The sequence below is a fragment of the Saccopteryx leptura genome, chromosome 5 (genome assembly GCF_036850995.1).
Source record: "Saccopteryx leptura isolate mSacLep1 chromosome 5, mSacLep1_pri_phased_curated, whole genome shotgun sequence".
NCBI classification, from domain to species: Eukaryota; Metazoa; Chordata; class Mammalia; order Chiroptera; family Emballonuridae; genus Saccopteryx; species Saccopteryx leptura.
Genome location: NC_089507.1, coordinates 28,880,793 through 28,894,154, shown reverse-complemented (window position 1 = coordinate 28,894,154; position 13,362 = coordinate 28,880,793). Strand labels below are relative to the sequence as shown.

At 45.8% G+C, this 13,362-nt stretch overlaps 1 protein-coding gene across 3 annotated transcripts in view; it reads right to left on the bottom strand.

The window, feature by feature from the left end:
- N4BP2 (NEDD4 binding protein 2) overlaps window positions 1-4,873 on the bottom strand; it is an 80,744-nt gene extending 75,871 nt beyond the window's left edge. For all 3 annotated transcript variants that reach the window (XM_066386163.1, XM_066386165.1, XM_066386166.1), the window contains exon 1: window positions 4,735-4,873. The gene's annotated coding sequence lies outside the window, so the exon portion shown is untranslated. The remainder of the gene's footprint in view (window positions 1-4,734) is intronic.
- Between the last annotated feature and the right edge of the window lie 8,489 nt (window positions 4,874-13,362).

Here is a 13,362-nt window from a genome sequence, read left to right as displayed (position 1 = left end):
ACCACTTAGGAGGCTACTGCAACAATCCAGGTGAGAGATGACGTAACCATGGAGCAGCATAGTAGCCCTGGGGTTAAAGGCAGAAATTCAAGCAATATGAAGGAAAAACAGTCCAACAGACTTGGTGAACAATCAGAATATAAAAGGAAAAAGAGCCTGACCTGTGGTGGCGCAGTGGATAAAGCATCGACCTGGAAATGCTGAGGTCACCGGTTCGAAACCCTGGCTTGCCTGGTCAAGGCACATATGGGAGTTGATATTTCCAGCTCCTCCCTCCGGGGCATCACTCTGCCACGACCAGAGCCACTCTAGCGCCTGGGGCAGAGGCCAAGGAGCCATCCCCAGCGCCCAGGCCATCTTTGCTCCAGTGGAGCCTTGGCTGCGGGAGGGGAAGAGAGAGACAGAGAGGAAGGGGGGGGGGGTGGAGAAGCAAATGGGCGCTTCTCCTATGTGCCCTGGCCGGGAATCGAACCCGGGTCCCCCGCACGTAGAAATATTTTTAAAAGTAAAATATTTCATTTATACCAATATTTATTTAATATCTACATATCTATACTGTTGGGGTACATGGTAGGCAAAGAAAAAAAATAAGATCCAGTGAAGCTGTTTCTAAAGGGAGGAGGTAGCTTAATCTATGTAGTGTAAAGGTTCAGAACAAGTCACCCCAAGATGTGCGTCTGTGGTATGCAGATTATTTTCAGCTAAATGCAACAAAGACTCTGCAGGCTCAAGAGCAACTTCTGCCCCGGCCCTCTTAACTACCTAGAAGAATTTGAATTAGGAGTCTTGTCCATTGTAAGACATTATCAAAAATAACCTCTTTTGACCTAACTATATGGCAGGGCAAACTACTAATTGCTAACCATTTGTTCTTCTAATCATCCTGCAAACAACATTCTGAAGCAAGAAACTCCAAGGTGCAGGGAAGCAGCCAATGAATGCACAAATAAATGGAAAAAAAAAATGGATCTCTGTCTTTCTCTCTCTCCTCTCTCTAAACTCAATCAATAAATAAATTTTAAAAAAAGAAACTCCAGGGTGCCTTATTTCATCCTTAGCTCAAAATGCCACAATATACCTCATTTTCCCTTACTGTCTCTGATTCTCTCATGTATGTGGGGTTCATAAGAGGCAAAACATTTCATTTCTCTTGTCAATCTGCCAATTTGATTATTCAATCAGTTAGAAGACTCAGAAGGGGCGAGGAGGAATTCTTCCCTTTCCCCACAATAGCAGTAAGTGCATAATGGAAATACATCATAGGTTCAGAGGAAGACTAACAGACACCACTTAAATTTTTTTTTTTTAAGTGAGAGGAGGAGAGATAGTGAGACAGACTCTTGCATGAGCCCAAACCAGGATCCAACCAGCAACCCCCATCTGGGCCAGGTGGTTCAAATCAACTGAGCTATACTCAGCATCTGAGGCCCAGGTTCAGACCAGTCGAGTTACTGGCTGCAGGAGGGGAAGAGGGAGAGAATAGGGAGAGAGGGGGAAGAAAAGCAGATGGTCGCTTCTCATGTGTGCCCTGATGGGAATCGAACTGAGATAGTCTGCACACTGGACCAGTGTTCTTCCACTGATCAAACCAGCCAGGACCTAAATCTTGAAGTAGGTTAGCAGAGAGATTAGGTGGAGTAAGACAGAGAGAATAGTAAAGACAAAAAAAAAACAATAAATTCAAGGGGAAAAAGAATTAAAAAAAAAACAAAGCCTGACTAGGTTGTGGCGCAGTGGATAGAGCATGGGACCAGGGTGCGTAGGACCCAGGTTCCAAACCCAGAAGTCACCAGCTTAAGCGCGGGCTCATCTGGTTTGAGCAAGGGGTCACTCGGTCTGCTGTAGCCCCCCCCCTCAAGGCACATATGAGAAAGCAATCAATGAACAACTAAAGTGTTGCAACGAAGAATTGAGAGTGTCACCGGGAGTGTCAACTCTCTCTCCCGGTCTATCCTTTTCTGTCCCTTTTTCTCTCTGTCACCAAAAAAAAAAAAAAAAAAAAAAACATATGCTCTTCAGAACAGAAAATACACGTCTGTCTCTCAAAATAATTCTTAAATTTAATGAATAGAGAGAATGTTCAAAAGTGTTAAAAAAAATTACGGGGTAGGGGTGGAATTCACTCTATTAAATACTATAGCATATGATGAAACATGATAAATTAGTGTAACTACAAAAATCCAATAAAAGGTGAAATAAATTAAATAACTATTGTAAGAATCTAGAAATAGTCCTAACAACATCTCAAAATTTATGGGTAAAAACAGGCTTTCTAAAACAAAAAAGTGAGAGAATTTTTAATAGTGGTAAAATGATTTAACAGTTAATTTGTAAAACAGTTAAGGTAGTATCACACTATACTAAAATAAATTCTGATTACAGAGTAATTTTTTTAATACTAGAAAAAATGGTAAGCATTTTTATTACTATGAAGATGAGGGTGATGAGGATGTAATGATGTCCAGCTTACTACCTAGCAAGGTAAAAAAATTCAATCTATTCTTTAATTCCTAATTCTAAAAGCATTTAACAATGATCTAATATTCTTCCCCAAGGCTATGTGAATTTACAAATAAAAAGCTGAAAGAGGCCCTGGCCGGTTGGCTCAGCGGTAGAGCGGTAGAGCGTTGGCCTGGCGTGCAGGAGTCCGGGGTTCGATTCCCAGCCAGGGCACACAGGAGACGCGCCCATCTGCTTCTCCACCCCTCCCCCTCTCCTTCCTCTCTGTCTCTCTCTTCTCCTCCCGCAGCCAAGGCTCCACTGGAGCAAAGTTGCCCCAGGCGCTAGAGTGGCTCTGGTCGCAGCAGAGCGATGACTGGGATGGGCAGAGCATCGCCCCCTGGTGGGCATGCCGGGTGGATCCCGGTCGGGCGCATGTGGGAGTCTGTCTGACTGCCTCCCCCGTTTCCAGCTTCAGAAAAATACAAAAAAAAAAAAAAAGCTGAAAGAAAGGAAAACAAAGATTGTATAGCAGGTTACTGTTGGTTTACCAAAAAACATGCATAACCATAAATAATCATGAAGGAAAGGGGTTTTTCTTTTAATCTTGTGTTAAAAAAAAATGCACATACACTGGAAATATTTATTTAGCCTCTACTGTGTACTGTACAAGATACTGTTCCTACTTTAACAAAGAAAAAAACATTCCTTTACCATAACTTAAATCTATCTTTTCTGTTAAGTCCAATATTCTTGTCCTCTTTACGCTTCCCCTCCCAGCAAATAAAGTCAACAGGTACCGAATCTAACATTCATAGGTGCTGTATGCTGATCTGTAGTGGAGTTTTTGTGAATTCTTTCCCACGTTAGTATTTTTTCACGAATACTTTAGCCTCCTTAGAGAAATATCAGCCATTACTTCCCTATTCTCCCCACCATCCCCACCACTGCTGGTCCCCTCCCCCCATCCCCAATCCTAGCACAACAACTTAAATAATAACGGCTTTGGCATAAGAAAAACTGATTTCATTTCTCACCTTTAAAAACAGACAACGTAAAAAAAGAAAACTGATTATTAAAACACATGTTTACATTTCAAGCAGGTAAGACTCCTTTCATTGAAAATTAATGAGGGTTTATAAACAGGTTACAAAAAGGGAGGTTGGTGTTTGAGTGGAAAAACAAGGAATAAAACAGAACGAAAGATAGCATTAAAATAAAAAAGTGGGAGAAGAGAGCAAATCAGAAATGCCAGGCTGATTTCTTGGATTCTCTTTTCTGGAACTCAACCAATCCCCACCTTCCCTGAGTTAACCAGTCTCCAGGCAAGCAGCGCTTCTTGATTGGCTTAAAGATATCGAGTAGAAAAACCAGCCAATCCTGCCTTCAAGTCAGAACTGTGCTATGGAGACATTACAACCACTGCATGGCAAGAATGTGTACAAACCTGTCCGTGCCACAAATATCAGATCCTAGTTCTAAAGGCTATTGCCGGAAAAAAAGATTCTCTAAAGACAACAATGACCGTGATCTCGCACCAACACTTTCTTTTTTTCCTTTTTATTATATTTCTTTAGCTCTCTTTCTAGGGGGAATAAAATGCTTTACCAAAAGAGAATAAAAAATGAACTGCCTGCCCCTGTTCAGATGACTCACTCTATGAAAAACCGATTTTTAAACCAACATCTCGGAGAGGGGCCGGGGAACAGCAGGGTCCAAGGGCAGGAGGGTCCCAGTGAGGATCAAGATTCAGATCCAGAGTCAAAGAGTCAGATGCCGGGACGGCGAATGTCTCCCCACAGTATGCAGAAACAAAACGTGTGGAAAAAGTGAATAAATAAATGGATTTGCTACGACTACGTGCTCGGAAGGGTGGCCCGAAGTCCCAAGAACGCTCAGCCCGGGAAACGCCAGAGGCGCACGGAGGGGCGCGAGTCAAGCCCACGCGGGAAGTCCGCAAGCCCGGTGGGGGAGGGGTGTGCCTGGGGCCTGGAGGCCCGCCAGGAACAGGGAGGCCGGAGAAGCAGCGGCGGCTCCCCGCCTTCCCCCGACCTCGGGCGGCGCGCCAGGGCCCGCCTCTCGCCGACGCCTCACTTCCCTTCCGTCCGAGCGCCCGGGCCCGCGGGCCGGGCTGGAGGCGGCTGGCACCGGACTCCGCACTGGGAACTTCGGCTTTCGGCCGCAGCGCCGCCCGCCCCTGCCCGCGGCCCTCCGCTGCGGCTCGGCCCCCTGGGAGGCCTTCCCTACGAGACCCTCACCGAGACCCCCGCCCCACCTCCCCCCCGCCGCCTTTACCTGCTCCTGCAGCGGGCAGATGGCGGCGAAGCCGGGGCCGCGTCGTCGAGCGCGCAGCGCGGCGACGCGGAGCCGCAGCCCTTTCCCGCCGCCGCCGCCGCCACTGCGCTTTGAGGCGCGGCGCTGGGCTGGCGAGCAGGAGCAGGAGCGGTCGCGGAGGGAGCACGCTCGACGAACGCCCGGCGGGAAGACACTGCCGCTCTCCGTCCGGCCGGGGAAGAGCAGCCTCGCAGCAGCCAGCCGCGAGGGGGCGGGTGGGCGTTCGAATGGGGAGGGGTCTCGGGGACTGGCTGCCACGTCGCCCAGGTGGATCGCCGCCCTCCCCGTCGCTCACGGCCGCCGGCTCCCCGCCACGACCTCTGGTTCGTCCCCGCGCTCCGCCTGGGGCACGTGGGCCCGCCCCCCGGGGCAGGCCTGGGCGACCCGGGCCCGCGGCCGCTCCCGCCTCCTCTGCTCCCTCAGGAGAGCGAGTCCCGGCCGGGCGGCGCTCCTGTGTGGGGCCGGCCCCTCTCTCCCCCAGAAAAGCTCGCCCGAGAGCCTGGCGGGCTCCCCCTTCCCCTCCTGGGGGTGTCCCGCGGAGAACAAGCCCTTTTCACTGTGTTGGGTTTCGGGGGAAGGCTAGAGCCGTTCTGCGCCGCTGAACCAGGCAAAAAGGGGGCCGAAGTCGTGTGGAAGTCAGCGGGGCGGCCAACCACAGCAGTTTTTAGCCTCCTCACTCTCCCAAGTCTAGAGAGCAAAACAAACACAAGGTCGTAGTGGCCGGTGGAGGCGGGGAGGAAATGGGAGCCGGGGCGGGTCCGGGACACAAGTTACTGGGGGCCGCACGCCGCGCGAGACAGCCCCAGCGTCGCCTAAGTGGGCTGAGACTCCGGGCGTGCGGGGCGATGGCGACGGGCACGCGAACCCGCCAATGCGCGTGCGGCGCTGTGGACCCTCTGCGCGCTCGGATTGCGGACGCGACGCGGCCGCCTCCGAGCCGGGAGACAAAGGGACGCGGGGCGCCGCGGCGAGGTCGGAGAATGTCAGGCTCCAGCCCGCGCTTCCAAAGTGCGGTCTAAACACGCTGGCGGAAGCACAAAAATGTTGCACGTTTGCGTGTAGAACCACAGGCTCTGACCTTTGCCCCACTCGGAGCTTCAGGTTTCAGGGGCCAGGTATAAGCAAAGGTTTTCTCTTTTTGCGATCACTGTATATTTAGCATGTCCCCCAAGCCTGTTCCATCTTTTCCTCCTAAACTTGTCTTTTTCCTTGGTTTACTTTCTGCTGTATTCTGACGTCAAATATTCAGTGTTTTCAGCTACACGAATTTTTCACGCCTGCTTTCTGGTGGTAGTGGGTAGTGGTTTTGCTTATCCGGTGTTTTTTTTTTTTCTCCCTCCCTTTGCAATTACCTTTTATTCCACTTCCAATGTTTTTCATAGGGTAATGAAGAGCCTCCTGACAGTATTCCTCTGCACCTAAGAGACAGACTAGCTATCAGTGTTGTCATAGTAATTGCTTTAAACTGAATAGAAATTTGGGAAAATTGCAAATGGATTTTTATCTTCATTTAGGTCTAATTGGAACATCTCACACTTACTGAAAACAGTCTAGTGTGTTTGTTTTGTTTAAGAAACCAAGAAAATTTAATCAGAGACCTCGGGATGATAAATTTTCTAATGAAAGCAACCACATAGAAAATACAAAGGAAAAGGTTTTTTTTGTTGTTTTTTTTTGGGGGGGGGGGTGTCTTTTTAACAATTCCCCTGAGTCCCAATGTTAAGAAATTGCACTTTTATTACTGATTTTTTAAATTTTAAAACAGCAAAAATGTTAAAGTACCCAGAATTTCAAGATGTAAATAGCTATTGCTGAGAACCTAATATTAACTCTACCTTTGAACAGCCTTTAAAATGCACTAATGATAATGATATATGCCACTTTACAAATAAAGATGTTGTAAAGTCCCATACCCCAGATTCTGAAAAGTACTGTACCTCACTTTAGCGGATTTATGTAAAGACACCAAGTCCAAAAATGAATTTTAAGGAGTTTTATTGATTAAGTTAGTGGCATACACTGTTATAAAGTACTGCACCCCAGATTCTGAAAGGCACTGTACCTCATTTCACCGAGTTCACCTAAAGACACCCAGTCCAGATAATTTGAAGAGTTTTATTAGAGGGGGAGATTTATTAAATATGCCAGTCGCATATGGCTGACATGGGGCATCTTCAAGCCCAACTCCTGCATTTCCCAAAAATAGTTCAGGGGGCTGTTTTTATACCCTTTATTATACATGGGCGGGGAAAAAAGCCTGACATCATGGCATAAGCTTTGTTTTCACTTAACACAGGTTTGGGAAAAAGATGAAGGGAGAGGGATGGGGGAAACAATTCAGTAGCAAGTTTATAACATTCGTCTATAGGGTTCACAAAAAGATGCTTCTACACATTAAAACTTACAAGTCAACACAATGGTAAAAATGTTACTTACATATTAAAAGACATTCCTATATTTTCTAGTGTTCATTTCCTATTTGTCCAGATATACATACATTAACTACATGGCGTTCAGGAGGGGAGAGGTAGTTTCCATGGGGACAAATGCCTGTAAATTGTCCATTAGTATAAGAAAAGGTTTAATTTAATCTTTTCTCTCCCTACACCTGGCTAGCTATTCATTTCCCCATAGGTATAGGGGAAGGTCAGAGAATTTTAAGTCTCCTTTCTCTTTCTCCATTTACAACACAATGTCATTGGCCATATTGGTTTTATGCTAATCACACAAGTACAGAGATTATTTATAAAATCTCTCTGTAAGCCTAGCCCAAATTAATAAAATGTTTCTTAAGATTCCTAAAATATTAATATTAATTCTGTAGCCTTTGGTACCTTACAACAACATGGGATTTTTCAGACCCCAATCATGCAGTCCCGAGTATATTTCAGAGGCTGGTTATATACCCTTTGACTACATACAGGTTGGGGGGGCATGACAGCATGACACAATCATTAACAAGATTATAACATTTGTCTAGGGGATTTATAAAAAAACAAAATTTTTAAGGTAATACAATCAAAGACATTCATAAACCTTTTAGTGTCTATCTCTCCTCCTTTGCCTAGAGGTACACATTAATTTCAGGATTCTAGGAAGGGAGGGAGAGCTAAAACCAGTGTAGGGTGGTATGTAAATTTTGTTTCTTATTGAAAGGGAAAGAAAGCTCTTCAGATAACCTTAATCCTTTCAGATAACTTAAAACCAAATGACCCTAGACATCCTTGTAAGTCAGGAGACTTCTATATTCTTTTTCCTCCATTTTCAAAAGAAAGGACAGGACAGAAAGCCTGACTTTTCCTCTTTAAAATGGCGTGGCCAATACTAAATTGTATGGCCAGGAGCCGCCATAGTGGCCATTCACATGCAGGTTCTCATTGGATTCGGGCAGACGGTAAAGAAATGGCGGAATCGGAGGATGGTGGGCCATCCTGTTTATTGGTGTCTCACCAAGACAGGCAAGCCACAAGAGAAGACAAGGGAAAAGCAGAAAACCTGCTCTTCTCATGAAGGGCAATGGATCAGGGAGGCCCCTGCATGGTGATAGCAGAAACCAAGAGAGAACAAGCTCCCGGTCTGCCCCACTTTATAGTATAGAAATCAAAACCTTTTAATCCAATATACAAACAAGAAAGTCTCTGATACAAAGTCACTTATCTGAGGCATAATAAGATTCCTCATGAGAGTCCACCACCCACATCATGTAACAGTCAAGGGTGTGGGGAAAAGTTTACTCTTAAGACTAAGCCTCAGACTATAACGACCCGACCTGCTTACAGCCTGTCCCCCACATACAATGCAAACTATAAGCGAGTAAACATACATATCAATTTTCAAACTTATTTGACCAACATAAGTTTTACAGTTCTCTGGCACCTTACCACAAAGAAACCTATCAAAGGTTCCAAAATATCCAAAGTAAAACCAGTGAATTGTTGAAGTAGTAGTTAGTAAAAAGATACTGTGCATACACTGGAAAGACAGTTTGCAAGCTAGAAGCACTCACGCCAAAATTTGGAATGAGGTTGTTGGTCAGATAAGTTTGTAAATATGATATATATGTTTGCTCGCTTGTGACTTATATTGGGTGTGGGGGACAGGCTATAAGCAGGCCAGGTCGCTGTAGCCTAAGGTTTGGTTTTGGGACTAAGCTTTTCCCCACACCCTTGACTGATTGTATGATCTGGGTGGTGCACTCTCATGAGGAATCCAATTATGCCTTGGATAAGTGACTTTGTATCGGAGACTTCCTTGTTTGTATATTGGATTAAGGGATTTGGGTTTTCTACACTATAAAGTGGGACAGACCAGGAGCTTGGACACACAGTTCCTGCTATCACAATTGCAGGGGCTTCCCTGATCCCTTACCCTTCATGGGAAGAGCTGGTTTTCTGCTTTTCCCTTGTCTTCTTTTGTGGTTTGCCTGTCTTGGTGAGACACCAATAAATAGGATGGCCCCCCATCCTCTGACTCCGCCATTTCTTTATCGTCTGCCCGAATCCAATGGGAACCTGCATGTGAATGGCCACGATGGCGGCTCCTGGCCTTACAGAGGTGCAGGGAGTACTATATTGCTATAAACAGCTTATGTAGTGAGGAAGCAGGGACTGTTTATTCCTCACAGTGATTGGTTAAAATATTAGAATTTTCAGTGGTTACCTCATAGCAGCCTTGGGAAACAGTTCTAGTTTGTTTAGGATTTCCATAAGTATAAGCAAGAAATGACCATGGTCAAGTTAGTCTTGAATAATAAGCTAAATTTAACTTTATCTGTATGACTAAATTGATTCTGTCCACTCAGGAAACCTTCAAAGTTGATTTCTATTTTTGATTTTAACAAACTCTAGTAGACTGTAGCCAGCTACCTCAGCGGTAGAGCGACGGCCCCACATGTGGATGTCCCGGGTTCGATCCCCAGTCAGGGCACACAGAAGCACCCATCTGCTTCTCCACCCTTCCCGTCTTGCTTCTCTCTCTCTTCTACCCACCTCCTGCAACCAAGGCTTCATTGGAGTGAGTTGGCCTATGGGCACTGATGGCTCCACAGCCTCTGCCTCAGGCACTAAAAAATGGCTCTGGTTGTAACAGAGCAAGGCCCCCAGATAGGCAGAGCATCGCTCCCTACTGGGCTTGTGTTGGGCGGATAAAATGTATTATGCTCACTTTGTTAAAGATAACACGAGGAGGCAGTTGCCCAGGTGATATTAATGTGTGTTGGGGTGGGCTAGGGGCAAGCAGAATCCTTGTAGCCTTGGTTTTGGGATTAAGCCTGTCCCACCCTTTTTGGTGTAAGGTGGTACTATCCTATCATGCCTCAGAGAAGTGACTTTGTATTAAGAGACTTCCCTATTATGTATATTGGATTAAGGGTTTGGATTTCTATACTATAAAATGGGAACGGAGCGGGAGTTTGGTTTTGGTTCCTGAGGTTAGCATGAGAGAGCGGAGAGAGTAGAGCCAGCAGCTAAAGGAGGCCACGTGGAGGAGGCCAGGAGAAGCAGCCAAGATGGCGGAGTGCTGAGTGAGATGCCAGTTTGTACAGAGTTTGTATCTGGGATAAGGAAGAAGATGGGGAACTGAGGGAAATAAGGCTGGTGAGCTAGAAACTTTTGATTCTAGGAAACTCGGATAAATCAGTAGCTTTGTGAGCACTGAATGTGACTGGGTTTTGGAGCCCAGTGTGTATTTTTACTTGCCCGCCGGGTGCAAGCTAGATTAAAGACTATGGCCCACCAGTTTTTGGCTCCATGGTTTCTTTACCGACTGTCCGAATCCAATGCGAACCTGCATGGGCTGGGCTGCTCTGATAGTGGCCCTGGCCACGGCTGCTGGCTTTACAGCTTGCCGGGTAGATCCTGGTCAGCGTGCATGCTGAAGTCTCTCTCTGCCTCCCCTCCTCTCACTGAAATAAAAAAAATAAACAACAACAAAAAATAAATCTAGTAATTAAAAACTTCAAAAAAATCTAGCAAATTAATATTAATTTTGTTCATATGAAATATGTTCACCATGACCATAAAAACTGGCATTTAAATTCTTGATTTTTCTTTTGAACATTGTTAAGGATTCATCACATCTTAAGTCTGAACAGTAAGAAATAAAGTATTCTTAAAATTGAAAAATGTATTTCAAGCCACCACAACACGACAAGTTGAATATTTTTTTCAGTGGTGTTGGTCAAATAAATTTGTAAATATGATATATATGTTTGCCCACTTATACTTTGCATTGGGTGTGGGGGACAGGCTGTAAGCAGGCACGGTCGTTATACTCTAAGGCAGGGGTCCCCAAACTTTTTACACAGGGAGTCAGTTCACTGTCCCTCAGACCGTTGGAGGGCCAGACTATAAAAAAAACTATGAACAGGCCTGACCTGTGGTGGCGCAGTGGATAAAGCGTCAACCTGGAAATGCTGAGGTCACCGGTTCGAAACCCTGGGCTTGCCTGGTCAAGGCACATATGGGAGTTGATGCTTCCAACTCCTCCCCCCTTTCTCTCTCTCCTCTCTCTGTCTCTCTCTCCCTCTCTCTCCTCTCTAAAATGAATAAATAAAAATAAAAAATAAAAAAAAACACAAAAAACTATGAAAAAATCCCTATGCACACTGCACATATCTTATTTTAAAATAAAAAAACAAAACAGGAACAAATACAATATTTAAAATAAAGAACAAGTAAATTTAAATCAACAAGCAGACCAGTATTTCAATGAGAACTATGGAGCCCTGGCTGGTTGGCTCAGTAGTAGAGCGTCGACCTGGTGTGCAGGAGTCCCAGGTTCGATTCCCAGCCAGGGCACACAGGAGAAGCGCCCATCTGCTTCTCCACCCCTCCCCCTCTCCTTCCTCTCTGTCTCTCTCTTCCCCTCCCGCAGCCAAGTCTCCACTGGAGCAAAGTTGGCCAAGGTGCTGGGTTGGCTCTATGGCCTCTGTCTCAGGCGCTAGAATGGCTCTGGTTGCAACAGAGCGATGCCCCAGATGGGCAGAGCATCGCCCCCTGGTGGGCATGCCAGGTGGATCCTGGTCGGGCGCATGCGGGAGTCTGACTGCCTCCCCATTTCTAGTTTCAGAAAAATACAAAAAAATAAATAAATAAAAATAATTTTAAAAAAGGGAACTATGGGCCTGCTTTTGGCTAATGAGATGGTCAATGTGCTCCTCTTACCACCAATGAAAGAGGTGCCCCTTCCGGAAGTACGATAGGGGCCAGATAAATGGCCTCAGGGGGCCGCATACGGCCAACAGGCTGTAGTTTGGGGACCCCTGGCCTAAGGCTTAGTTTTTTTGTGTGTGTGTTTTTTTTACAAGGACAGAGAGAGAGAGTCAGAGAAAGGGACACACAGGAACGAAGAGAGATGAGAAGCATCAATCATCAGTTTTTCATTGTGACACCTTAGTTGCTCATTGATTGCTTTCTCATATGTGCCTTGACCGTGGGGCTACAGCAGACTGAGTAACCCCTTGCTGGAGCCAGGGACCTTGGGTTCAAGCTGGTGAGCTTTGCTCAAACCAGATGAGCCCACGCTGAAGCTGGCAACCTCGGGATCTCAAACCTGGGTCCTCCGCATCCCAGTCTGACGATCTATCCACTGCGCCACCACCTGGTCAGGCACTAAGGCTTAGTTTTAAGACTAAGCTTTTCCTCACACCCTTGACTGTTACATGATAGGGGGTGGTGCACTCTCAGCAGGAATCCCATTATGCCTCAGGTAAGTGGCTTTGTATCAAAGACTTCCTTTTTAGTATATTGGCTTAAAGGTTTTGATTTCTATACTATAAAATGGGGCAGAGGAGCCCATGCTGGAGGAGAGCAGAGAAAGGCCACGTGGATGAGAGGAGAAGCAGCCAAGATGGTGGAGTGCTGAAGGAGAAGCCAGTTTGTGCAGAGAGAAGGAGATGGGAAACAGAGGTGAATAAGGCTGGTGAGGTAGAAATCTTTGATTCTAGGAAAACTCAGATAAGTCAGTGGCTTTGGGAGCTCTGAAGGGAAAGAGAAGTGTTTTCCCACTGTGTGTATTTCTTGCCCACCAGGTGCAAGCTAGGATTAAATGTTATGGCCCACCAGTTCTTGGCTCCGTTGTTTTATTACCCTCTATCCGAGTCAAATGCGATCCTGCATGAGCCAGGTAGCTGTGATGGTGGCCATGGCTACTGGCTTTACAAGTGGTACTTACTACATCAATAAAAGAAAAACATCAATATGAGAAAGTCTGAAAGTCCAACTCAAATGAGGAATGAAGCCATCTTTTTACTCAACATTCAAAATGCCAGCCTGCTGCCTGACCTGTGGTGGCGCATTGGATAAAGCGTTGACCTGGAAATGCTGAGGTCGCCGGTTTGAAACCCTGGGCTTGCCTGGTTAAGGCACATATGGGAGTTGATGCTTCCAGCTCCTCCCCACCTTCTCATTCTGTCTCTCTCTCCTCTCTCTCTCCCTCTCTGTCTCTCTCTCTCCCTTTCTCTCTCCTAAAATGAATAAATAAAATTTTAAAAAAAAATGCCAGCCTGCCTTGATGAATATTTTATTTTATTTTATTTTTGTAAGAACTTTGCAAGTTTAATGTGAAATTTTTAAAAAAATAATACAAATA